The 27184-nt window shown below is 36.5% G+C and overlaps 1 protein-coding gene across 5 annotated transcripts in view; it reads right to left on the reverse strand.

The window, feature by feature from the left end:
- The window catches only part of COL8A1 (collagen type VIII alpha 1 chain), a 186695-nt gene that overhangs the window by 37124 nt on the left and 122387 nt on the right, over nt 1-27184 (reverse strand). For 4 of the 5 annotated variants that reach the window (XM_088140785.1, XM_007425813.3, XM_088140784.1 and 1 more), the window contains exon 2: nt 1218-1332. The gene's annotated coding sequence lies outside the window, so the exon portion shown is untranslated. Of the gene's footprint in view, nt 1-1217; nt 1333-26204; nt 26224-27184 lie in introns of those variants that run through there. The other variant, XM_088140786.1, reaches the window with a different exon arrangement.

A 27184-nucleotide genomic window follows, 5' to 3' on the forward strand; every position in this document is an offset into this window, starting at 1 on the left:
TGGACTTTTCAGGCACCCTGGGCTTGTCAAGACCTATCACTTCCTCTGTGTGGGGTGAGGACTGCCCAGAAGTACCCAGGCAGCTGACCACTGGAAGTGCAGTGGATCTGGTCATGCTCCTTGTCTGACCAGATGGAGTTATTAGAAAAAAGAATAACAAGTGGTTTGCATGAACTAGACTGAATAAATCAGATAACAGATTTTTATTTGAGAGCATGCAGCCCTGTTTCAGATGTGGTCTACTCTTGCCTTGGCTAAAAGTAGTTCCCCTCATGCAGATCAGGGCCTTCATTTTGCCAGTTGTCTTGATTTACCACAATTCTCCATGCTCTATCCTATTGGGATCTGGAGAGGCCTCAGCTATCAGGAGCAGCTTTTCTGAAGACACTATGCATTTAAGTAGGTAAGAGGGACATTGGTATTGTAAATGAGTAGACACATTTAGTACTGTAAATGAGTAGACACATTTCAGCAAAAGCCATACCATTCCCACTGGATTTAATCCATTTATAATATCAGTATAAGAAACTTTTAAAAAAAGATTTAAGCAACCTTTTGAGTTAATGACTAAGTCCTGAAGTCCTGATTAGTTTGATGGAATAATGCAACCATTAAATTGAAAGACACATCAAAACACATTTAGTCCAACACCTTACTGATGCCTAAATCATATGCTATGCCATCCATGGTGGGTAGCCATCCATCCTTTTCTTAAACATCTCTGAGGAAAGAGAATGCACTGCCTTCTGAATAGCTGAATCAAGTCAGCTATTAACAACATCCATTACTCCAAGCTTCTTCCAAAGGTTAGTCAAAATTCCTTTCTTATAATTTGAGCCTATTGATTCAAGTCTGCCAATTTACTTTATATGCAATGTGAACATTTTTCGCTCCTCTGTTTGTTACTTAATGAGATCTGCATGCATCTTGCCTTTGTTACTCTTATCTGGATAAATTTAGTTTTACTTAAAAACTGATTCCCAGGACAAAACTCCTGATGAGATCTAATTGAAGCAGAATTAATTCTCATGTTTTATATTTCTGAGAATGGAAGGAAGATTATAAATGCCTTTTGGAGCAATGAATTCCTGTTTCATTCAAAACATGCCAGGTCAACTATCACCCATTTGAAAGTTGTATAGATTATCTTACATTTTTTCATAAGTTTCAAATCAATTATATTTATGCTTTGTATTTTAAAGTTTGGATATACTTACTTTAGGACTTTGAGGAAATAGATGGAGATGTGGATCAGTGCACTAGGATTTTCAGAAGTCTGGATTCTTTTGTTAGATTCTGATAAGCAAGGAAAGGTATTTTTATCACCACTGCCTAAAAAAAAGAAATTTAAAGTTAAAAATAAAAATTATGATCAATTTTAAAACAATAGAATGTCCAACCAGAAATTGCTAAAATTATTTTATTTATTTGAAATACTGATATAAAATAAAAAAATAAAAAAAATGATTAAGAAATATAGAGATCAGATAACAGCATATTGAAATGAACACTATGTGGTAAGTCCTGATAAAAATACTTCCAAAGTTCCACAAACCAACATAGAGATTTTGTGCTTTAAATGTGTTCTGAAAGCTCAAGATTGTGCTAGTAAATCTCCACACTTAAACTCTCACCAGCATTAGCAATCATGATTAGCCTTTGTATTCACAGTTTTAACATCATTAGCAAAAGTTACCTGCTTTCTTTTACAGGTAAGGCTACCTGTCTGCAAAATAAAAGTACAACACAGAGGAACTCCAACTGCAACCTACCACCCAGATGAACTTTAATTTTCTCACATGAAATAATTTTTTTAAAAAAGAGCAGTAATTTATGAATTAGGCTGGCAGGCATGCAGTTGCGACCAGTCTTCTCCTCACCACCCATGTATGTAACATTCCAGTCCCACATCATCCTATCTAGTCCAAACCATGAGCAACTACCGACTTGACTGTTTCTGCTGCTGTACTGGCCAGGCTGGGAAAATAAGCACCCCAAGCAGGAGCTACAAAGCAACAGCCCAACTATTCCAAGAACAAAACAAAACAGTGGGGTTGGATCTGATGTTGAATCAAAACTCATGAAATGCCTCTGTTTTGTTTCACACCTAGAAAAGATATGTGGCTGTTCTGGCACAGAATGTTTGAAGGTAAATTTAGTGTCCGTCGGAAAGAATCACTCAGCTGAAGAATAGTTCAAATTAGTGTAGTAGCTGTTTGTCGAAAAGGTAGTTACAACTATGCAGATAAGTGTGAAATGATGTGTGCGCTGCTGTAATTGTTTCCTTTATTACAATTTGAATAGTATATTCTTAGCATGAATGTTCAAATATACAAATTAAATTATCTTGCCTCTTTTGACCCCCCGCCTGCAGATGCTGATGGATGTAAAGGAATGCATCCTTTTTTGCCTTTTTAAGATGAAAAATGTGTTGAATAGCACTTTTCCTAATAAACATAGTTTTGTATGCATGTCCAGTATACTCTGTTGTTAACAACTTTTTCTTATATACAACATTCAATAATGTACTCTTTCACAAATATTCACTTTTTGATATACCCTGTTTCATTCAAAGTATTGAGACAAGAGTGATGTATGCTTACAGATTCTATGCATTACTACTCTTAGTCTTTTAGTGATGTCCATAATGGCATCATTTTGCTTCAGAAGGTTTCTGTTAGATTTCTAATTCCTGGGTGAAAGTTTGTCAAAACTCAAACTCAACCTATTATCTTTCTTTTGCTTCCTGTAGAAAAGGAGGAGAGTAGACACAGAGATTCACAGAATGAGATATATTAAGATTAGAGACTGCATGTACAAACTGTTATAAAAATGGCTATGTGTAAATTATCTTCAAAATTAGTTCACTGAAACATTTACCAAGAAAAAATTCTACTGGATGTAATTACACACACACACACACACATACATATATAGTTATATATAAAGGACCGGAGTCTTAAGTATTACATAAGTACAAACTGAGCTAAAATAATTATATAAATATATTTAGAAAAAAACCTCTTATGATGGTTTCATGCCTTATTTTTTCCATGTGATAATCACTACAGAAGGGAAGGCCAACATTTAGTCAGTTAAGATTATTGTCTTGGGTAGCCCATATTTTCTCTTGTATTTATCATGTGGGTCTTGATGATAGGGATCCTTCCAAGGAGGAACTGCAGAGACATCTTAGAAGCATATGGGCTCACTGAAATAGCCTCCGTGTTTCAAAGGATATGGTAAGAGCATCCTGATCTCCTGACATTGCCTAGAGCACAGGAAGAATTGCAGCAAGTAACCCTGAGAAGACATGGTATCCTATTTATCTCCTCAGTGTTTGTGTGTTTCTGCACCACAGCCTTTACAAAGTTGTGGAGTGGTTATGGACAGTAAAAGGGACATGTATACCAGCAAAATTTGTGCCATTTTATTGTTTATAGTAATGAAATAGTACTCTGATCCATTAGCCACTGTTATATGTATGGGGGTTTTCTTAATCAAAACATTTGTAATTGTGTATTCTTTCTGGCGGAAGACCCTGTTTATAATAGGTTGAGTACATGAGTATCAAGCTGATAGGAAGGAGACATAGGAGGAGAAGCCAACTTTCAGGGACCACAAGAGCAAAATGAGAAGCATATCCAGGCCATGATCTAAGGGTCAGGTTCCCTGAGACATGTAACAGTAGGATGGGAGCTTTGAAGCAAGTGGATTGAACATTATTTCAAACAAACTACATGGGTTTTATTTATACTTCTTAGGAGCCTGACCTTACCCAAACTCAAGTGAGGTGAGGTCAGGCTTTCCAGTTGCAGCTGGACTAGCATTCAGGTAAATTGATTTCTCATCTTTTGTGGGTGTTCACTCCATCATCGCTCAGCTTGTTGCATAGCCACATGATGGTGCTATTGTTCTAATTCCTTTCTATTTAGAAGCACAAGGTTTTGCTTGAGGGTCTTCTGTTTTTACCTGGAATATGGGTTTTCAGGCTCCTGATGCTGTTTCAGGAGCAGGCATAGTATCTCCCAAAGATGGCATGGTCTCTATTTTTAATTCCTCATCCTCTGAGCTGTCAGTTACCACACTAGGTCTATTCATAAATTTACTTCACATGATGAAATATTTCTATGCCACTTTCCCTATCTTTAGTTTCTAACATAATTACACGCACGCACACACATTCTGCTTAAACTGTTTTTCATTACACAAATCTCTTCCATCATCTATTTTAAACTCTCACTAGTTTTGGAGTCAACTTTCACAGACAAATTAAATTTGCTTTCTAAATGCTGTCCATGCTGTGGTGGTCTCCATTTTTAAAATTACTGTATTTTGCATTAAATAAACACAAAATAACATTTTAGTATGCACAAAAGCTTTAGAAAATACAAAATGCAGGCAAGTTTTGATTATAAAAAATGAAACATTAATAGGAAATAATGCTCTATATTATTTAAAATGGTGCTTCAGAACACATGGGAGCATGTTAGAAGCATTTTTTTTTTGAATAATTAAAGCAAATGCATCTTTTTTGAGGCTTGTGTAGTTCATTTGGGGATGGCTCCTGGCTCTTTCTGCATGCCAACATTAAACCAGGTGTACAAGCTTAGAAAAATACGTGACTGGTTTATTGGTTTGAAACATGTGCTGAAGGATTTGTACAAAGATATTAGGAAATATGTATGGAGAAGGCTTCAGGGTATATAATTTCCAGCTGAACTGAGATGGAAATTATATACCCTAATTTATATACCCTTTTTCTCAGATTCTGTCTTTTAAATTTCTTTCCATTCCATTTGGAATGTTAATTTTGGTAAATTTCTGTTTAAAAACTGAAAACAAAATTTTGAGGCATCCCTCTGAATCCCACCAAAAGATCAGAACATAAAGATCTAATGAAACTTTGCCTGTTTCTGGCCCAAATATAATACAAGGCTTCTAAAAAATATTCAAAGTAACTTAAGCAAATGGATTGTCCACAAAATATATATGACAACCCCATGAAAGAACTGTGTGGGTGCTCATAACCATGCAAAGCCTACTGATATTTAAATAATTAGAATCCTGCCTAATATTGCGCATAACTTATGTAAAAGTCCTAGCTTCAGTCAGAGAGCACAAAGCAGTTTGTTAATTCTTTGCTTCTTTACTTTACTTTGTTTCTACTATTTTCCTAGATACAGTATTTAAGGCAGTATCTTGTTGTTGTTGTTGTTGTTTAGTCGTTAAGTCGTGTCCGACTCTTCGTGACCCCATGAACCATATTGCGCCAGGCCTTCCTGTCCTTCACTGCCTCCCTGAGTTTGCTCAGTTTCATGCTCATTGCTTCAGTGATGCTATCTAACCATCTCATCCTCTGCCGTCCTCTTCTCCTTTTGCCTTCAATCTTTCCCAGCATCAGGGTCTTCTCCAAAGAGATCTCTCTTCGCATTAGGTGGCCAAAATATCTGAGCTTGAGCTTCATTATTGATCCTTCCAATGAGCAATCAGGGTTGATTTCCTTTAAGATTGACTGGTTTGACCTCCTAGCAGTCCAGGGAACTCTTAAGAGTCTTCTCCAGCACCACAGTTCAAAGGCATCAATTCTTCGGCGCTCGGCCTTTTTTATGGTCCAGCTCTCACAGCCATACATTACTACTGGAAAAACCATAGCTTTGACTATGCGGATCTTTGTCGGCAAGGTGACGTCTCTGCTTTTTAATATGCTATCTAGGCTTGCCATAGCTTTCCTCCCAAGGAGCAAGCGTCTTTTAATTTCATGGCTGCAGTCTCCGTCTGCGGTGATCTTGGAGCCCAAATAAATGAAGTCTGTTACTGCTTCCATTTCTACCCCTTCTATCTGCCAGGAATTGATGGGTCCAGATGCCATGATCTTAGTTTTTTTAATGTTGAGTTTCAAGCCAGCTTTTGCACTCTCCTCTTTCACCCTCATCAAGAGGCTCTTTAGTTCTTCTTCACTTTCTGCCATTAGGGTGGTATCGTCTGCATATCTGAGGTTGTTGATGATTCTCCCTGCAATCTTAATTCCGGCTTGTGATTCTTCCAGCCTGGCATTTCTCATGATGTACTCTGCATATAGGTTAAATAAGCAGGGTGACAGTATACAGCCTTGTCGTACACCTTTCCCTATTTTGAACCAATCGGTTGTTCCATGACCGGTTCTAACTGTTGCTTCTTGGCCCGCATACAGATTTCTCAGGAGACAGGTAAGGTGGTCTGGTATTCCCATCTCTTTAAGAATTAAGGCAGTATCTTAGGCTTATTTAAAATTATAAGTAATATATTTCATTCATTTCCAAATTTAAGTTTTTTTTTTTTAACTAAAACAAAACAGCAGCAAAAGTCTTAACAGAGATATCCTAAATTGCATTAGCTGAAATACAGGTTGAGTTCACACAACTGACTAATGATTTCATTAGTTCATTGAATAAATTGGAACTGACTGTGCTCAAAAACTGTGCTAAGCTATAAACCATGGTTTATAAAACACTGGGTTGGGTACACACAAATCCTAAACCAAACCCAAACAAATTACGCTACAGTTTATCACACTGTGGCAGTCCCAGCCAGAGACACAAATGCTACATTATTTTGAGTCTGCTGGCTTAAAAAAAATCTCCAATATAACGTTTTAATGTCATTGTCCACTTTGCAGCTGGTGAGACAGCTAGATAAGTCAGTCTTCATCCACAAGCCAATTATATTGTGTACAAATAATATAAACAGATTTTAAACATTTCTCCTCAGAACTGAGTCCCAGTGAGATTCATGTAATTGACTTCTTACTTGCAGGATTAAATACATCAAACAAATGATGGCTTTTATATGTGAAAGAAGACCACAGAACAACAAATACAGGGAGGTTTTTGCACCTCCTGGCATCATTATTAAAAAAAAGCAATTGGATGGGTTAACTAAGTTGGTAAACTTGGTTCCCTTTGAAAGTATGTCATGTTGAACTTTTCACTTTGATTTCAGTGGGATCTAAATTGAAGTAATTTACAATCCATTCAGCATGGTCAAAGTAATTCTACAAGGAAGCTTTGTATCATTTCAGAATCAGCCCTTGACCTCTCTGATCTTACAATGAAGGCTTTATTTACTTCTGGTTCTGCACTAACTTATTCAAAATTTGAGCAAAGCTGGCTTTTCCCTTTTTAGATTGCTGCGGCTTTTCAATGCCAGTAGTGACAATTCCTTCACCCTGCCTCCCAGATGCTAGATTAAGGGCAATTATTGCTTCTTCCTCCAAATAATATCATCCTGTTCCTGGTGCCAGTCTGTAGCATTTTTTTTAGAAAGTATCTCTTCTCTTGCCTCTAGCCACCATATCATCACAGAATCATGATTACAGCTAGAGTAACATGCCTACTTGCAAAATTGCCAACATGCTATCATTTCACCTGAACAGTCTACAAAGACCTTTTAAATTAGGCAGAATTGTGCCTTGCATCCAGGTTACCTTCCTAGTATCAGCTCTCCTTTTTTTTTTTTTGGCAAATGGCCAGAGAGATGCACACAATTTCTACTGAAACCGTGGTGGGAGGGGATAAAGAAGTAACAACCATGTGACTGAAGCCCCACCCCTTTTTATGTGTGTTGATTGAAGCCCTGACCCTTTTTGCATGTAATCATGTGCACTATTTTGATTTATTTTACACCTTCCTCTGCAGACACCCTCAGGGGCAGAGGTTACTAGCAATTAAAAAAAAAATTATGTAAAATAGGATTGAGGGGATTCTTGTTACTACTGGTCAGATGGAGAGAACACTGATTCATGATGTTCTCAGTAGGGTCTCTGTGTTGAGGTCAGCAGAAGGGAAGAAGATTAAAGGCTGCTTTCAGATTACTTTGTGAGGAATTGGGGTGTAGGTTCAGTGGTGGTGTGGCAATGCCTTCAGTCTTAATTGGGATGTGAGATATTCAAGATAAGCTTTTTAATCCTTCAGGAGTTTTCCCTTAGGCTTTAAAAAAAAACATACCTAAACTCTTGACATAGCTATCAATAAATGGTGTAATTTACTCTTGAATTCAGCTTTAGTCGCATTTATGAGATTATTCTGAAATAGGCCAGTGCCTAAAAGAAATATAAAATAGAAGGGGCATATTCACTCACGTTATTTCATTTTTATTTCTCAGTTTCAGGAGCATGAACACACAGTGATTTCTGCAAGTATGAATAGGATATTTTGTGTAGGCTAGTCCTCAAAACGATGTCCCATTGCATACAGCGAGACATTACTAGCAACTTGCTGTCTGAGAACACTGCGTTCATCAGTTATTCTATAACAAATTGACACAAATAACAGATGGACTGTCTGCAATTATGTAACTTGTAGATAAAGTGACATTCATAGCAGCTTAGTAAACTGTTCAAATTCTGTTGGGTCATATTCACAATTAATAAAATGATCTGGCAAATAGAGAATGCTAGCAAATGTCTACAAGTGAAGCATTTAAGGATTTCCCAAATATTTATCATTTAAGAGACCCATTTCTAAAACAACAGAATACAATAGGTTCTTTGTCTAAATTGAACTTGTACAGACAGAAAATAATGTTTGCTTGGGATGGGAACGCTGACAGACAATTTTGGAAATCATTCAGGCTATAAAGAGTTAGCAGGACATTCCCATTTTTGATGGATAATTCCACGAAAACTGAGCTTCTAGACTGCAATTTTTTGAATACCAGCGTTTAAATCACTGCTTGAGATCTGCAGATATTACAAGCCTGTAATAATAGCACCCATCTGTTGCACTGGTTTGGATCAGTGCAATGATCTGGATTATTTTAATAATTTAGAATTTTTCTGGAGAGGGGAACAATCCTGCAATGCTATTTGTGTAGGTAACTCATGCTACTGGGGCATCCTGCCCATTTTTCTTGTGCTTTCTTTTGAATGCTTTATCTATCTGTCTGTCTGTCTGTCTGTCTGTCTTATATCTTATGCATGATAATCCTAGGTGGCTCACAACAATCTTCCATAAAAACAAAATAAATATAACCCACAAAACTCTACAACAATGTTGTAGATCTCATCAGTGCACCACAACTTCCTACTGACTCTACATTTACATTCACATTTGCTGGGCTCACTTCCATCCAAGCCCAATGCCTGGGATGAAGAGCCAGGTCTTCACAGCCCTCTGTAAGCTAATAGGATGGGGGCCCTCTGACTCAGGGTGGAGGCTGTTCCAAAGAGCTGGGGCAGCCACAGAGAAGACCGTCTCTGAGGTCCCACCAGATGGCAACATTTAAGGGAAGGGCCTTGGAGCATGCTCACTCTATCTGACTTGGGGGGATGGGCAGATACCCTCAGGGAGAGGTGGTCCCACAAATAACCTGGCCCCATGCCATTTAAAGGTGATTATCAGCATCTTGAATTGCATCCAGAAATCAGTTACAGTATTCTGTAAGTAGTAGCAATTCTTACTGTTTCAAAGTCATAGTTTTCTGCAATATTTCTTTTAATTAATTTAAATGAACTTTTAATTCATGAGTTCATGAAGCTCACTCCTATTCACCAAGCCTAATTATTAAGCCACAGAATAAGTGTATGTGATTGCTTACTAAATATCATTTGCTCCGATGACTTTATGTGGAATCAATTCCTACCATATGCAACCAAGAATTTTGCATTTTTATAACTGGAGCTAAGAAGAGGTAGCCTCCACCTTTCACACCTTATTTTTGTATATAATGTATTCAGCATTCATTATTTAAACACAGATTACATTACAAGTTGTTATGATATTAGGAGTCAACATGACCGTGAATGGGTGCATGGAGAGAGTCAATTCTGGGGAATTCTAGCAAATAACTGGAACCTAGAACAGCATCCATTCTGAAAACGAATAGTTGAGCAGAGATAGATAACACATGTTTGTTCCATATTTCAATCTCATGTGTTATTATTGTATAAACTGTTTGTAAAGACAGCACCTAGCCAACCATGGTTGATCTTCAAACACTGGACAGGATTGGATCTAGTTAGTATTTGAATGGGAAACCACCTCAGGGGAGATAAAAAAAGTCAAGATGGTGGCCCAAGCCATGGATCAAAGCTTCTCTCTTTATATGCAGATGCCATCTTTACCTGTTTACATTCCCCCATAACTGCTGGCAAATTCCCCTGCTAGAAAACAACATGGATGCATCAGTGTAATCACATGTAGTAGAGTTTGACTCGAGGGAGATTTTACATTATATAGCAAGGGCTACAGGAAAGAAAGAGATATTTTATGTCCTATTTATGCACTATTTTTTTGTATTATTTGTATAGTACAATCTTAAATCATGAATTTACAGAACATTAGTTTCCGTCAATGTTTTGTATTACATGCGCGCGCGCACACACACACACACACACATATCAATCTCTTCCTTTATTTTTCACTCAGTTTTGAATTATCTAAAAGTTAAAAGTCTGTTATTCTAAAAAAAAAATCTTATAGTTAAACTTTTAAATATAAGAACAGCAGCCAAGTTTTCTGAAAAGCATTCTCATTATCCACACCCAGAAGACACTGATCCTCTGAAATAGCCATAGCAATCTTTATTTATTTTGAAGCCTGGCAGAGGAGGAGTGTCCATATTTTAATTCCTCAGATTTTAGTCCAAGAAGCTGTCTTGACAAATCATATTTTACAAATTAAAAAAAATAGCTTCTACGAATATGCATAATATTACATATTATAGCATACCCTTCAATTTGCCTTTCCCCCTTAAACTAAAGCATTCCAACATTGTAAGAAGCCAGGCTTTTCTCCTGACATCCTATCCATTCTATGTGGATTATGTTATCTATTAAATGATATGCTTATTAATAGTGGAATGTGATTTTTTTTCCATCTTGAAAATCCAGTGGAAAAAAACTTTCATGAATTCTAGAATGTTTTTTATATAATCTCCTATATAATATTCCATTTGATAACTGTTCTTTAAGTTTATGTTAAGAATTTAAGTTCAAGAATACCTGAATACCCATTTCTAGTAACATTTATTGCCAAAAAGCTTTACAGCAGCATCTGTGTTCAGCAAGTAAGTAGGATAACAGAAGCCACATTTGGGCTGATTCCAATTATGATTTTATTCTTTAATGATTCCACCTCATTCATAGAATATTATAGTGATGCTATCTTTTATTTGCTTCTATTTTTCATGTTATTTTTTTCCTATAAGTAAAGCAAAGCAAAACAGAACCTGCTAAGGATGAAAAGAGAGAATAGCTGCACAATTTCTAATAGTCTTAGAGCATCCAAAGTTACAGAAAATATTGTATTCTTGAGATGATGAATTAAGGGGAGTTCCTGGCATTTGGGTGTATATAAGCCTTGCTCTGAATTAGAATTTTTGGAGAAAGATAAGCCATATCCCACAACTTGATGCTTTGCTGCAAGGAACTGAAGTCTTCAAGGATAGAGGAATACAATTCATAGCAAAATGTATTTATAAAGCTGGCTACAGGTAAGGAATAGGAAACTAAAATAGCTGAACTTTAAGTAATTGACCTATAGTGGCCTGGGAATGAATCCCACCCTTGTGCTGCGACCCTTTCCATACAGTGTATTAGTTATATAAATGATTAAGCAGCCAAGAATTGTGGCAGTTTGAAACAGAGAAGGGAAGCACATGCCTGCTGAGGACAAGTTCCTGTTACACTTTGGCAACTGAGTTGATACTGCACCCATTGGAACACACATATTCATAAATTCATGGCAGTATGCATTAAGTTACATACTATGTTTACCAGTAACATGTTGCCAAAGATCACTTCTTACTACTGAAAACCATGAACAGCAAATTACCACACAATGTTTTTCAACCACTGTACTCTATGGATTTGGATAAAGCAGTCAGAGCAGTATCTTACTACATGTCTGAATGCTCACCCATTTCTAGAATGCAGTGTGATTTCACACTGTTGTGCTCTTGATTTGGGCACAGCATATGGTACATTGAAGACTAATGGATAAGTAGGTTCATAGATCTATTTACCTACCAACCTATCTATACAGATATCTGTTCCTAACCATGGTGACACCAAAAGGTGCATCATAACATTATGATGCAAGTTCAATCCCTTTCTACTAATGTCACACACAAGTCTATAAGGGGTGGAGTTTGTGACACAATATACCGTTTTTCCCTTAACGTTGTTCCTCCTCCAGATGCCTATGATACACCAAGATACATTTAACATCTTCTAAGTGCTAAGTATTCCAGAATCCATACAGAAATATCATGATTGGAAACAGTGTCTGTTCCTAGTAAACTATCCTGGCCTATGTCCACTCAAAGACCTTTTCAGATATAGAAGGAAACAGGAAGCATTAAACAATAGTTCTGAATGGAGACTTGAAACTGATTCTCCCTGATAGGCTATCCATTAAACCACAAAGGTAGGTGCTTTTGATACCATCTACCCTAGTCTAGATCAGGGATGGCCAATTGGCAGCCCCAAAGCTAGATACTATGCAAAACAATTTTATTTGACACTGAGAGTCACCACAAACTGGACACAAGTTGCTTACGAGGAAAAAAAAATAACATAGGAAATGGAGGTAGTCCACATCTTCACTTTGTATTTTATATGAGATTTCACAGCTATGCCTGAGCAAATGTGCTCTGCATTTGCGCAGTCTTTGCACTCATTTTTGTGGGTAAGGACTGGCTATCCAAGAGGAGGTCAATAAGTGGATGTTGGCCATCTCCTGTCCTAAAGAATTTTAGTATTACTGTGTAAATACTGCAATTCATTCTCGAATAAAAATGGAGAATTGTTTGTTATAGCCTTGTGCCCTTTAATAAACCCTAAGAGGAAAACAATCAAACCCACAAAAAGGACATTTGGGGCTATGAGCACGTGGAAACTGGCTGTGCTACACTAATTCTGAATGCAGTTGAATGCATATAATTCAGACAGACATTTTAATAGTCATTTTGTTCTTGTTCTTATCACCTCATCATGACTGATTATGGTTTCTATCTTCAGCTCTTGAATTTTTGCCAGTATTCTATGATATTTGCTTCTCAGAGCTACCTCTGGAGCCTGTAATGCTGTTAACATATCAGCAAATCTAGTACAGTAGCTACTTTATTTAAACACAAATATTTCTGCTTTTCTGGGGTCAGGGGGAGGGAATTAAACAATAGCCAGCAGCAATAGTTGCTGGACTGCTTAATTCTGAATGTGCTTGCTAGAACTCACAGTAAATCACCTAAAGAATGTTTGAAACATTAGAACAGAAAATTCTAATGTTTTAGATTATGTACTATGAATTATACATAAAATACCACAGTAGTAAATGCAGCTTTTAATACATTAAATGTACAGTGTTGCTTGAAAAAGAAAATCTGCTCCTTGGACTTGCATCTAATGTGTCCTACTTCAGAGGATAGTCTGTTAGAAAGGCTATTGAATCCATGTTTGGTTTAAGGATAAGTAATCTTAAATTAGTCAACCCCTAAAAATATAGATCACCTGAAAGTAATTTTCTCCATTCTTCTGAGGTGTATTTCAATTTACATTGTAGTAAATATTTTAAAATTCTCATCTTAACATAGAAATCAGTATATGGAATTTTACATAAATCTGAGTTCTGCATTATTCTAATTAACCCAGAATCAAAATGCAGTTGTGTTTCAGGAAAGAAAAAATGTGACTGTGACATAGAATCCTCCTCACCCCAAGTTCTCATGGTGTTTTAAAGTGAAAATGTACAGAATAGAGCAAATATATTTATCTACTTAAAATGGGGACAGAAAGTTTTGTTGCAAATCTTGTTGAAAGTTTTGATGCCATCACTGGCCAGATTTGTTTGGCAAATTACAGTATAAGAAATGAGGAGAACCATCATTTTGATTTTGGCTTCAGGAGGTCATACAGACCAATTGGGCAACTGCTTGATAAAAGCAGTAGGGACAGGGAATATTAATTACCAGACATCTGTTGGAAGACAAGATCAGCCAACCATAGTCCTTCAAGGAAATTCTTGAACTGTCAGAAGATGAAGGAAGACAACTTGATATAAATCAATGGGGAAGAAATTGTTGAAGTTGAAGTGGAAAGAACATTAGGAGAAAGTGATATTAAGGGTACTGTAATGAAAGATTTTACTAACCTTAGAGCAATAAGAAATCGGACTCATTGCAAGACAAGATAATGGGAAAGGAACTAAGATAGCACTCCCAAAAATGAAAACGCTAAAAGCACATTTACAAACAAGTTCATTGAGAAAAAAGTGAAGACAGTAGAAGAAGCTAACTGCACAAAAGCAAATGCAAATTTCTTCATATAGGAAACAAACATTAAAAAATCAAATGCACAGGTATAGTATGGGGAAATACCTGTCTTGATAGTAATACTCATGAAAAATTTTTTTGGAAGAAACTGAAAATGGATCATCTGTGTAATGTGGCTAAAGAAAAGGCAAATAATATTTTAGGCGGCACTAATAGAAGTATCATTTCTAAAGCATTCAATTTTATTCTGTATTGGTCAGACCACCTTGAGTATTATGTTCAGTTGTGAGCACCATACTTTAAGAAGTATGATGCTCAGACAAACCAGAGCAGGTTCAGTGAAGAGCAATGAGGATGATCATGGAATTAAAAACTAAGCCATATAAAAAAGCATTCAAATAATTGAGAAGATTTATTCTTGAGAAGAGAAGTTTGTGGGGATATGTTATCATAAAGAATGCCTCAGCAGATCTGTCCTCTATCACCACATAGTACAGGGATACAAATTAATGGATTTAAATCCCAGATGGCTAAATTCTGACTGAATGTTGGAAAAAACTTCTTAATGGGGAGATCAGTTTGCCGGTGGCATCAATTACTCAGAGAGATGATGGGTCTCTTTCATTGGATGTGTTCAAGCAGAGATTCAGCAGCCATCTCTTGGGGATGCTCAGCATAGGGAGGCTGGGCATGATGTTCATGTGTGTAGCTCTATCCCACTTTATGTGGGTTCTTGTTCAGACATAACTCCTGAATACAACTAAGACGAATATTGAGTGACTGGCTCTTTTAAACATCTACAGATAAGACAAAGAAGTAGGAAATATCTGGGAGATGGTGAACAGCGCTAAAGAAGTAAACAAGTGCCCAGTTTACTCCCAGCAACACCCCAATGTAGATTAACAACATGATAACCAGTTGGCAAGGTACAAGTAACAGAAAAGGGAAAAGTCTGATGAAGCTTGGAAATGGGGGGGGGGGGGGCTCAAACTTCTGTTAGCAGGAGATGAAGAAGTTGTGGTCCAGATGTTTGAAAGGCACTCTATATATAGTTCTAATTCCAGATGAAATCTATGCCAAATATTTTGCTGCAAGGAGGCTTTTAGTGAATGAAACTTAACAAGTACAGTAAATAATTAAATCCTGAAATTAAACACTAAATGAAATATGGACAATATTGGGGTAATGATCAATAATAGAGTGTGTGTGCATATCTAAATCTAAATCTATACATCTAAATCTAAATCAATGTATATATTATTTATATATATAAAATTTATAATTGCAACAAATATACAAAGCTCTGCACAGACACAAACTTGCTAACTGTTATATAAAGTAGTTTTTGATCAGTTACTATTAATATCTACAAAGTATACCAATGGCAATGGGAAAGTTTCAAGCTGAACTGAGGACTTCCAGATGCATATTTACTTGGGCACCAGTAAGTTATTTTTACCTACTATTTAAAATATGCAAGGATTCTGTACGTATATCTACTGTAAACAACAACAAAAGATACATATAATTAAAAATAAAATGTTAAATGTTAAATCTTTTTATTACTTTTTTGCTTAGTATAATAATTTTCCATTTTCAACTGACAACCCTAATTTATATTCATATAAAACAAGAGACTTTAGCATACATGCATGCAATGGAAATATGCAACAAATACCACTGTGTTGGATTTTACTTAGAAATCTCTGTGGGCTAATGCACTTATGATTTGTGGTTTTGATGATTAGAAAAAAAAAAGGATGATAGAAAAAAGTAAGCTTTTTTGTAATCATAGAGTAAGAGATAACTTTGTAATTTACTTATATTTGCTGCAAAGGAAATGGGAAGTTTCTTTCTATTTATCTTTTCTTTCTGCACTTTTGTCTTGGTTCTTTTCTTCCTCTTTTTTTTTCTTTTTCTTAATTCTATATGAGTTTGTGTTAGTTTTTATGTTGTCTTCAAAACTTTAAAATCTATCTATCTATCTATCTATCTATCTATCTATCTATCTATCTATCTATCTATCTATCTATCTATCTACCTAACACATTGCTTAATCTTGTTTTTCTATAGCTGTATATTTGTCAGTGTACATTCTTTTCTTGAATGTTAGGAGACAATAATGAGGAAAAAATGTGGCATTTGTTCTATGTAATCTTAATACAAACTTGGAGATGAGAAAAGAGAAATAAAAATAAATTGACTTGTTGAAATATGAACATACAGTACACTGGCCTATCTCTGTTTTCCACTAAAGTCACTGATTAAACTTCCAAGAATTTCATTATGAGTGAGTCAGGAAAGGACTGAACAACCTACTCAAATGACTTAAATGCTTGTTGGATGTATAAGGGGCATTTAGAAAGATACTTAATAAAGGAATTATATCAGTTAAAATCAAGTGGAACTAAACTGCACGGTTAACCAATATTTAATGACTCAATCATAATATAGATGTAGACTGGTTTTATAGCCAATTCTTTGTTTTCTCAGAGAATTCTAGCAATTGCAGTTCAAGGAAAGAGCAGATACCGTATCTAGGGATCTTGATAAAACTGTTCTCATTATCTCTATGAACTATAAATTCTTGGATTCTTATAAGTAGTCATGACATTTAATGTGACATAGCACCTTTGTCTTGTTATGACAAATAAAGAATGCTACTTTAACTGTCGTAGCTTGGAAGGGCCTTTTTTTCAAGTTAGACCAGACATCTTATAAGGCAATTGGGTACTATCACATGATTTTGCACAGCATAGTTTTAAAGACTGCCAACTGAAATCTATGAAATTTCAGCACTCTCACTCCAAGATTGTATGTGTTGAAACCTGAAATACTGAATACTGAAAACTTAAGGATTTTGCAATTACAAAAATTTTGTCAAAATGTTCTGTGGATTCTGCAAATGTCACCTCCCTGATACCTGGTATTATGGCATTGCCAATACCACTGTTACAATGTAAATATAAAAGTAAAGCATCCTTTGAGTTGAGCTCAGCTCCTTGGGGTTTCATGGACACTTCCATGTAGCCTTCCTGATAAGGAAATAATTTGCTACTGCCTTCTTCCAGAATAGTTTTTGACTCCCCAGTCCACAAATCATTTTATAAAATTTCAAAATTTTATGGTTGAATATTTTTTTTAAAAACTCCCTATATAGTCCAGCAGTATGTCAGTTACCAAGAATGGTTGTGCTTCCATTTCAATTGATGGATTCAAGCAGAGGCTAGGTAGCACTGAACTGGCTAACTAGACCCAACTTCATGATCTACATGGCATCTTCTAACACTATGATTCTACAACATGAGTACAAACTGGACACTGCAATTAAAAAATACAGTTTCAAAATGCTATTTGTTTTGAACTGCAGTTCTTTTAGTTTAATTGCTTATTTTTTGCATGTTCATATTTCTCAGTTCTTTGGCATATGTCTTCTCAGTTCTGTAGTGGCTCTGTTCTTGGGTTGTGCAGTACTATGACAACTATGCCAATAAGAGTATGAAGTGCTCTCCTTTGGATGTTCCTGCTCTTTATAAAAGGATCTCTCCTAATCTCCTCAACCGTATAGAACTCTAGCTCAAAAGTATAGAGTATCCTAATTAAACATGAGATATATACAGTGTACAGTGTGCCTTTAGATTTCATGTTAAAGACCGGCATGAACATCCTATATAGCAATATTTCACAACCTCAGCAACTTTAAGATGTGTGGACTTCACCTCCCAGAATTCCCCAGCCGGCATGAAGTCCACACATCTTAAAGTTGCTGAGGTTGAGAAACACTGCTCTATAGCCATAAAGAAACAATTTTAGACAGCCTTTCCTCTTAGTGCCATCGTTGCAGTTCTAATGTAATTTGACTATATGAGCAGTGTGTGAAAAATGACATTTCTAGAATTTATCTCAATAACTAAAATCCTTTGCACTTCCACGTCCTTTTTGTTAAAACTGCAATAAGTCATCAAAATTAAAAAAAAAAAAAAAATCTCCGCATCACACTCCACGCATTAGGGGGAAAATCATTCAGAAGGCTGTAGACTACCTGTTGTAGACTTCAGCTGCAATTAACACTGTACTTTGACATTCTTCTTCACTTGCTCTCACTACCGTCCATTATTTATAAACTGGTCCTAAAGGAGCCCTCCCCCCACCGAGTTTTAGTGCTGTGCCATTTATTGCTCTATGAAATCCCATGGATGTGAGGTCACCTCAGTTGGTTTGGCAAGGCTGAGCTCTTTTGCTGAGAAAGCTCATCCAGCTTGGATCTAGACCAGACTGGGAACCTGGAGCTGACAATAGTTTTGCAGATGTGCATGACAACAACCCTGGGAGTTTTTAAAAATAACCAGCTTTCTTTTGGAAGCAGGAAAGAAAAAACAGGAGCATTTTAATTGTTGAATAACCAACTGGGCTTTGCCCCATTCAATTCTTCCTCTTCATGGAGCAGAATAGATTTCTCATTAGTTTAAGTTTCATTGGATGCACATCTGAGCAGATATCAACATTTGACATCCAGGTGAGGCCTGCTATTGTTGCCTGCCCTATCTTCCCTTTCTAACGGCCATTTAAATTTTTCGCAGTGCCATTGGTGCATGTAAGATACTAAAGTGGCAAAACCATCTATGGTATTCAGAGTCCTATTGCCCTTCATTAACAAGAAGGAGGCACTCCTGGCAAAAGCCAACTCTGAACCTCATAAGTATTAGCTATATTCCTAAAGTGTGGTTCTTGTTCCTGAACTGTTTGCATACATTGTAAATAAATACTCCCTTCCTTCCTTCCTTCCTTCCTTCCTTCCTTCCTTCCTTCCTTCCTTCCTTCCTTCCTTCCTTCCTTCCTTCCTTCCTTCCTTCCTTCCGAATTATGTAAATGATTTCATGGAATGCTAAGTCCAACTATGGTCAGTTATGGCAAGTAATGGTCAAGACTTGGAGGGCAGGTCTAGGAAGGTACATTCCTATTTATACATGTTTTGTTTAAGTTTTTTTTCCTATAATTTTGCTTATATAGTATTCTTTGAGTGGTATTTATTATTCCTCAGCAAGCCTGAATGTGTATTTTCTCTTTTCATCTATGATAAAGGGAAATATATGTTACAGTGCTAAATTAAGAGTGATACAACAAAACCACTATAGTGATGATGTGGAAAGGTTTTCTCTGACTCATCTAATATTTGTCAATCTAAAAGATGTCTGAATCCTCATTGTGTTTATCAACAGAAAAAGGTGATATCAAGAATGGGAGTGTACCTCTCCATTTGGATTCCCATGTATATAGTCTGGAATACCCATTTGTAGCAATGTTATAATCTTTTGGAGATTAAATGATGCAACCTCCCCCAGGACACATGCAGTGAATTTATCTTCCAGCATTTAATGTTTTGAATCCCAAAACATGTTTTGAAAAAAGTTTTTTAAATTTAACATCCAGAAAATAAAAAGAATAAAAGATTCCATAGAGGTAATACATTTTTGCTTCTGGTGGTGATCTGAATTGCAGCTCTGGAATTGAGAGAAAGTGTCCCCCTTTCGTCCCTCCTTGCTTCTTTAGGCCACCATCCAAAGCTGTCAAGGAAACAAGACTTCTCATCAGAGTGTTCCCCAGGTGCCTGTTTCTAGTGGAACTCTTCAAAAAATCCAGAGCCAAAGAAGAGTTCGATTAAATAGGTGACTTGGAGGTCTTTTAAATGAGTGACCTGGAGGCTCATTCCTGTTCTTTAGACTTTGGAATCTGACATTCATTTTAGTCACAAAGCATCTCTGAGACCACTTGTTTCTGTCTGACCTTCACATCGAAGTTGCATTTTTCTCCCTACATGTCAATATAGACTTACTTAGTTGGCTCCCTTTGCACTTGGAAGTGCTTTACAGAAAATAAATTCAATACCATTTTAACACTTGGCTTCCATTTGAATACTTACCCTCTGATGCCTTGTGGAAAACTTTGAAAACACCCTAGCTAAAGAAAAAGAGCTGTGAACAAAACATAGCCCTTCAGCATTTATTTGGCTACATGCATACTTTCCACGATGGAAAAAATAAAGGCAGGATATAAAAATATGATAAATAACTGAACAATGGGCACCTAACCTCTGACATTGGAAATTAGTCCTAGAACAAAGGTCTACATAGGTAATTTCAGGTTTCAGTTTTTTAGTATCACTGAAGTAAGTTATTTGTGATATAATACCTCCACCATATATGACAATTACAACATAAAAGCAGAGAGGGAAGATCCGAATTTTGTTTCAAATATCTTCCATCCCAACTTTTGGGGAGAGAAGATAGGAAAAGCAAGAGGTACAATGAAGGAACAGATGCAGGCACCTATCTTAGACTTAGTTGTGGTTGGGGATGAAGACTGTATAAAAGAAAGTCATGATAGCCTTAAAGTGTATTGCAACTGGACCAAAATGGAGCTGCCTGATTCTGATGGTCCAGTCCTGGTTTAACAGAATTATGACCATCTTGCAGGAGTTGTATTGGTTATCAGTAGGTTTCTGGGTATAATTCCAAGAGCTAGTTATTTTCCATACATCTTTCATGCTCAAATCATTGATTTTTATAGGACCACACCTCTGATTAGAATCTTCCCAACCTGGGCCTGCTATGTGGGAAGCTTTACTGGAGATTTCCACTTTCTAGATCACTGTTTCTCAACCTTGGCAACTTTAAGACATGGGTAATTCTGGGAGTTGAAGTTCACACGTCTTAAAGTTGCCAAGGTTGAGAAATACTGCCTTAGATGGTCTGGACCATAATAGCACAGAAGCAAGTTTTTTCTGTGGTTGCTCCAATCTTTTGGACTTCTCTACCCCCCTGAGATTACAATGGTTCCCTCTTTAGTGGTGTTCCAGGAGCAGGTGAAGACCATCCTCTTTCACTGAGCCTTTGGAGAGTAGGTTGAAAGGAATTGTAGCCTAAACAAACTGCCTAAATATGATTTCTGCATTGTAGGGGACTGCATCTTTCTCAGGTTAATTGTTCAATTTTCTCTGGCAAGGAAGGTAACAGGACCCTATGGAAATGTCTCACTTAAAGTTTGGCTTGTTCACTGCATTTTGATCCCTTGGCTCATTCAGTAGAAAACAAACAATTCCTATGGGGAAACTTCCTATTTGAAAAGAGATCTTTTTACAGCTCCAGGTGTACACAGACTTTGCAGGAAGCAAATGATAGCAACTGCTGAAGAAAGATGCTCAGATTGACTGTCTGTCCCTCAAAAGAAGAAAAACAATGTCAACAGCATTATTTATTTAAGGATAGGAGAAAAATTCATTTATCTCATGCCATTATATGAATAACTTTATTAAATAACTTTTATTAAATTGTAGGCCAGGTATTTAATTATGAAGACAGATTTGGAAAGTTTTATACCAATATTTTCCCTTCCATTTGTGGAGGTTATGGAGAGAATATGGCCAGTTTTTATTTTTCACAGTGTGTATAAGCAGCAATTTTACCCTAATATGCCTGTTTTGTTTTTAATATACAGTATAGGGTTTGGTTATTACTTACAGTATGTTGTTAGCAACTTGAAGAGGCTTTAGCTTAATAAAATAAGGCAATGTCTAAGATCATTTTTAAAAGCTACATTAAAAAAATCCTTAAAGACCAACAAAAGTAAACACTAGATAGCAGAAGGCTAGATATAAATTCCTATTTACAAAAGAACATTGAGAAACAAAATGTGCTACAGATCAGGTCAAAGATGCCAAGAAGACTGACTTTGGAATAGAACACCAGACAGTTAACCATCTAGCTACAACCCGGGTACTGCTTTGAAGAAGGGATCTTATGCTCTTGAATTCTGATGTGGTTGCTAAGAGGAGCTCATGATCTTCTGTATGCATGGCTGTAAATAAAGCAAACATCACAAAAAGATTCTTGCATCCAAAGAAAAGGTAGTCCCATGTCTGGAACTTCTTTCAGTCTTAGAAAATGGGGCAAGGGTGTAGCTGTAGTTTCCTTAGAAATTCTGGGTAATTGCGGTCTGGAACAATATTCTGCAAGGTCATTGGGCACTTAGATCAAAGCTGAGGTTTTTCAAAATGGAAGAATAAAAGTAATAGGCATATTCAATTTAACACAAATATGTCACAGCGGCAGTTCTCTTTGCCTCAAAGTTTTCCTTTGCCCGGAAGATATAATGAACATCGGAAAAGCCCTGCCAGATCAAGTCCATGATTTAGAGTGTAGTATACAACTATTGATACTAATAGCTATTAGATGCCCCTGTTCCCTATGAATTTATCTAGCTGCTTTTTAAAATCATCCAATTTGGTGGCTGTCACCATGTCAGATGGCAACAAAATCCATAGTTTAACTAGGCATCTTGTAAAGAAAGGCATCCTTTTACTAGTCTCAAATCTCTCTCCCTTTCATCTCAGTGGATAAACCTGACTTCTAATATTTTGATAAGTTTTATACCATGTATATAATTTTATATGTCTCTATCACTAGCTGCCACCCAGAGCTAAACCCCTTGCTGGCTGTAGTCTTTCCTTTCAGGAAGCTGCTCTTTCCCCCAAATAATTTTGCTTGGTTTTTTTTTCCTTCATGCATTCAAGCTGCACAATACCCTTTTTTTAAAAAGCATGATGGTTAGAACTCTATACAATGTCCCAGAGGTGGAATTAATACACAGGACTGACATGGAAAAAAAGGAAGTATAAATGGCCAGTACTGGCAATTTGGAACTTGGCCTCCTATTCACACAAAGCTTTCATCTTCTACAGCTTCGGTTCACTGGTGATTTTCAGCAAATAAATATTAATGGGATGTCATGTGACACTCTCTCTCACACATAGCTATTTAATACATACATGTGAAAAAGGCATGTCCAGGAACTTTTTCAGGAGCACCTGGTCTTCAGGAAGTTATGAATGTGATGGGTACGTCAATATAAAATTTCACACAAGTTTGAATGGAAATGTGTATGTGTAATACAAAGCTACACTATGGGCAACATCCTGAAGGATATGCTATTTTCTCTCCCACCAGGCTCTGGCAGTACGTGGTGGTGATTATCCGACTGCTTCCAGATTTTTGGAGTGTAATAGCAGCCTTTCAAAGAATGTGCTGCTTTAGTTGAGTACACACCCCTACAACTAACATTTCTTTCTCATTTCCTAAAGCTACCCTAAAGAATTTCAGATGGGAACAGAGCAAGCAGGATGTCCTAAAATGACTCCTCCCCCACTTTGCTTTGGATTCATTTTAAGAAAAGTAGCTCTTTTACTGGTTACTGGGACACTTAACCCCAACGCCTTTGCTGCTTTTGTAAATGTAAAGCTCAAGAGCAAATCAAACTGCTGCTCCCATTGGGGAACAGAATTATTCTGGATGGATTTCAGTTCTTAAATCTGTGCAAGTTAACTTTAAAAAAAAAACTCTGATAACAGCTCTTGCAGTTCTTTTGACAAAATTTGAAGGATGCTTGATGACTTGTTCTTGAGGCATGACATAATAATCACACAATTGTGTGGCAGAATATGTTAAAACTCATAGGCCCTTAGTACATATTTTGAACCCAAAATAATCAAAGAGGTGGTGAACGGTAATCCCAGTTTTGTGCATCTTTATTTTGTCTAACTAGTTCAAATGTCTGAAAAGCTATCATGACTTGAGCATGAATTAAATACACACAACTCAGTCTAGGTTTCAGGTTAATCCATTTAAATTAACTTATCCTGTGATTCTTACTATATTTGCTTGTCAGTAACAATAGCATTCTTAACTTTATATTAGATTAACTATGGAAGCTTTATAAGAAGAATCTTTCTAGATCAGATCTAATTAGGATGCTGATTTTCACAGTGACCGACAAGATCCCTCCTGTCGGTCATTGTTGTTCTCCAACAACTGGCATAAAGTAGGGTTGTGCTTCAGAAATGATTTGGATGAAATATATCAGAAGTAGGGCAAGCAAAGTACCTCATTAAAATACATATTTTTTTTCAGACTGCAGAGGAAGACTGAACAAAGATGCAGCTGCTTTAAGAATCTTTTTAATGATACAGATGCTTGAAAGAGTTAATTTGTTAAAGCAGATACATGTTTTCAGGTTTATGCAAAAGTCTGAAAAAGACTCCTCTGCTTTAATAATTAGCAGAGAGATGCTTCATATGAGTTTCAAAGTACTTGTTTCAAATCCTGTTCAAATCATGTACACCTCTAGTATATAGAAACCTACCATTTTTGAAACTTGATATTGGACCCAAACAATAGCATCATATTCCATGAATTGCTTCAATATCCAGCACCACATTAACTGCATGGCAATGGATTCTATAAATTAATTTTAATAGGTATATTTCCACACTTTTTTTCATGCTACCCAATACCTGGTTTAATAATATTACTTATGAAACAAGATCTTGAAATAGTAGTTGACTGAAGATTTAATATGAGTCATCAATGTGTCATGGTTGCAAAAAAGGCAAATGCAATTTTAGCCTGCATCAAAAGAAGTATGGTTTCCAAATAATGGGAAGTCATTGACCCACTTTATTCTGTTTGGGTCAGACTATGCCTTGAGTATTGTGCCTAATTCTGGAAATAGTACTTCAAGAAGAATTCAGATAAATGGAACAAGTTTAGAGAAGGGTAGTTAGATTAGAAACTAGATTATACTATAAAGAGAGACTGAAGGAGATAAGCATGGACTTTTAGCCTGAGAAAACTGAGGTGGAATAATAACAGCCCTTTCCAAATAACTGAATAAGTGTCAGACAAAAGATGGTCAGGACCTGTTCTCTGTGGGAGTGCAGGATAATGCAGGGTGCAGAATAATGGAATTAAGTCACATGGAGGAGGATTCTGAGTTAATGTTAGGGGGGAAAAACCCTTTCCTAATAGTAAGAGCAGTTTGATAGTGGATCCAGTTACCTATAAAGGAAGTGGGCTGCCCTTCTCAGAATCTGTTCAGGAAATGATTGGACAACTATCTATTGGGAGTGATTTAATTTGGATTCTTACACTGAGCAAAAAAATGGCCTCAGTGATGAAATGGCCTTTCCAAATTTATAATTTTAGGAAGAGATGGGATAGAGCAGAGACTGGTAATGCATCTCATTTTTTTTAATCCTCCAAGAAATTTATCCACCTATACTGGGATAGAGAACACTTTTTTGGCATGATAAAAGCCTAAGTTAAGTCCCCAGCATCTATAGGTAAGGCTGAGAAATACTGAAGAACTTCTTCAAATCAGAACAATAATAAATAGGTTGACTACTGCTCCATCATTCTATGTCTCACACAAAGAGCCACGCAGGTTTCATTGTTTGAGATAGGAGTTCAGATAAGCACACAATAATTGCAGAAAGCCAAGTCCTATTTACCTTATATCTTCAGGGCAGGATCTTAAAAACTGAAGAGTTTGGACTGAGCCATAACAATGTTATCTTAAACTGAGTATCTGGAAAACTTTTCTTAGACACTTAGCAGTGAATGTTAGACCTAGCACTGAAAAAAATAGTCAAGGCTAAACTGGCTAAAGCAATTAACAGCTGCTTGCCTTTTAAGCTGAAACTCTGGTGTTATTTTTAAAAATGATTTTACATTCTAATTCTGCATCACAACTTATTTATTTATCAAATTTATATGCTGCCCAACTCCCAATGATTCTAGGAGGCATATAAACTTGAGCATCCTTATGGAAATATGATATGCAAATTAAGCATAAAGAATTAAATAAATCTACAGAACCTGCCAGAATATTATGAGAAACAGTAACCGAGAGATGGAGTACCAACATCTCTCTTCCTTTGGGGGATAATAGGCATTTCTGATGTGACAGTGAGGAATTACTGATCACACTGTATGTATCTGTACACATACAGACTGATATAATGTCTGTGTGAGGAAACAAACTGATTAACTTCACTCATTCATGGATGTGGTCACACTTTAAAGAGACATGTTCTCCATTTCTTCTTTCAAGAGACCTTTTACCTTGGGTCATTTGTAGTAAATACGGGTTCACATGACCTCTTCGATAATTTGGTCAGTGACAGTTACAGACATTTCTGGATGTTCCCCTCCACGAAACTGCCACTGCAGGGAAGAATAGAAGACCTCCAACTTAACCCCAGTGTTGAACTCCATCTGGTTCTACTGGTGTTCAAAGAAGTAGAATGAGAAGTTAGCTCTGACCATGATATTTTTAATAAGACACACTGTAACAATTTAAACTAAACAGTCTAGTTAAGTATCCTGATTGCCACAGGACTGTCTGTCACTGTTCTCCAAATCCAGAATTCAGACACATCTGCCTCTGAACCATAATAAAAGCATAAAGATGAATGTTAGTTTGATATTCCATGAGTCTAATCTTTTTTTAAAACAAAAATAATAGCCATCATCATATTATACAGCAATGAATCCTGTAAGACAGTGTTGTCTAAACTTGGCCACTTTAAGATGAGTGGACTTCAACTCCCAGAATTCCTGGCTGGCTGGGGAATTCTGGGAGTTGAGTCCACTCATCTTAAAGTGGCCAAGTTTGGACAACACTGCTGTAAGATAATGATGCCTGTATGTGAGACATGCTCCCCCTCCCAATACTTTATGTTCTACTTTGGGCTTGATAGAAGAAAATGAGATATCAATGCATTTGATTTCCATTCAGGCAAAGATGTCTTTAGCTTTTCAGTTGTTGATATTTAAATCATGCACCAGAACACAAACTGGGGGAATTATTATGCTTGTGAGAGTGTTAAATTTCGTACTTATATATACAGGAAGAGATGTGGTTTGATGTGAAGCCTCCCATGAGGCATTCCTAGGGCAGGCTGATTCTGACACTTTCATTTTTCCCAGTTTCTCATCTCACTAAACACCACTTCTGTTCTGCCTAGCTGGTTACAGAATAATCAGAAAAAAGTTTGCTTTTCCATTGTTGTATGCATTTTGCCTAATGTGTGTGTGTGTGC

This window comes from Python bivittatus, unplaced genomic scaffold (genome assembly GCF_059951505.1).
Source record: "Python bivittatus isolate LINGU-HERP-01145 unplaced genomic scaffold, Pbiv_v1 ctg000340_np1212, whole genome shotgun sequence".
NCBI lineage: Eukaryota > Metazoa > Chordata > Lepidosauria > Squamata > Pythonidae > Python > Python bivittatus.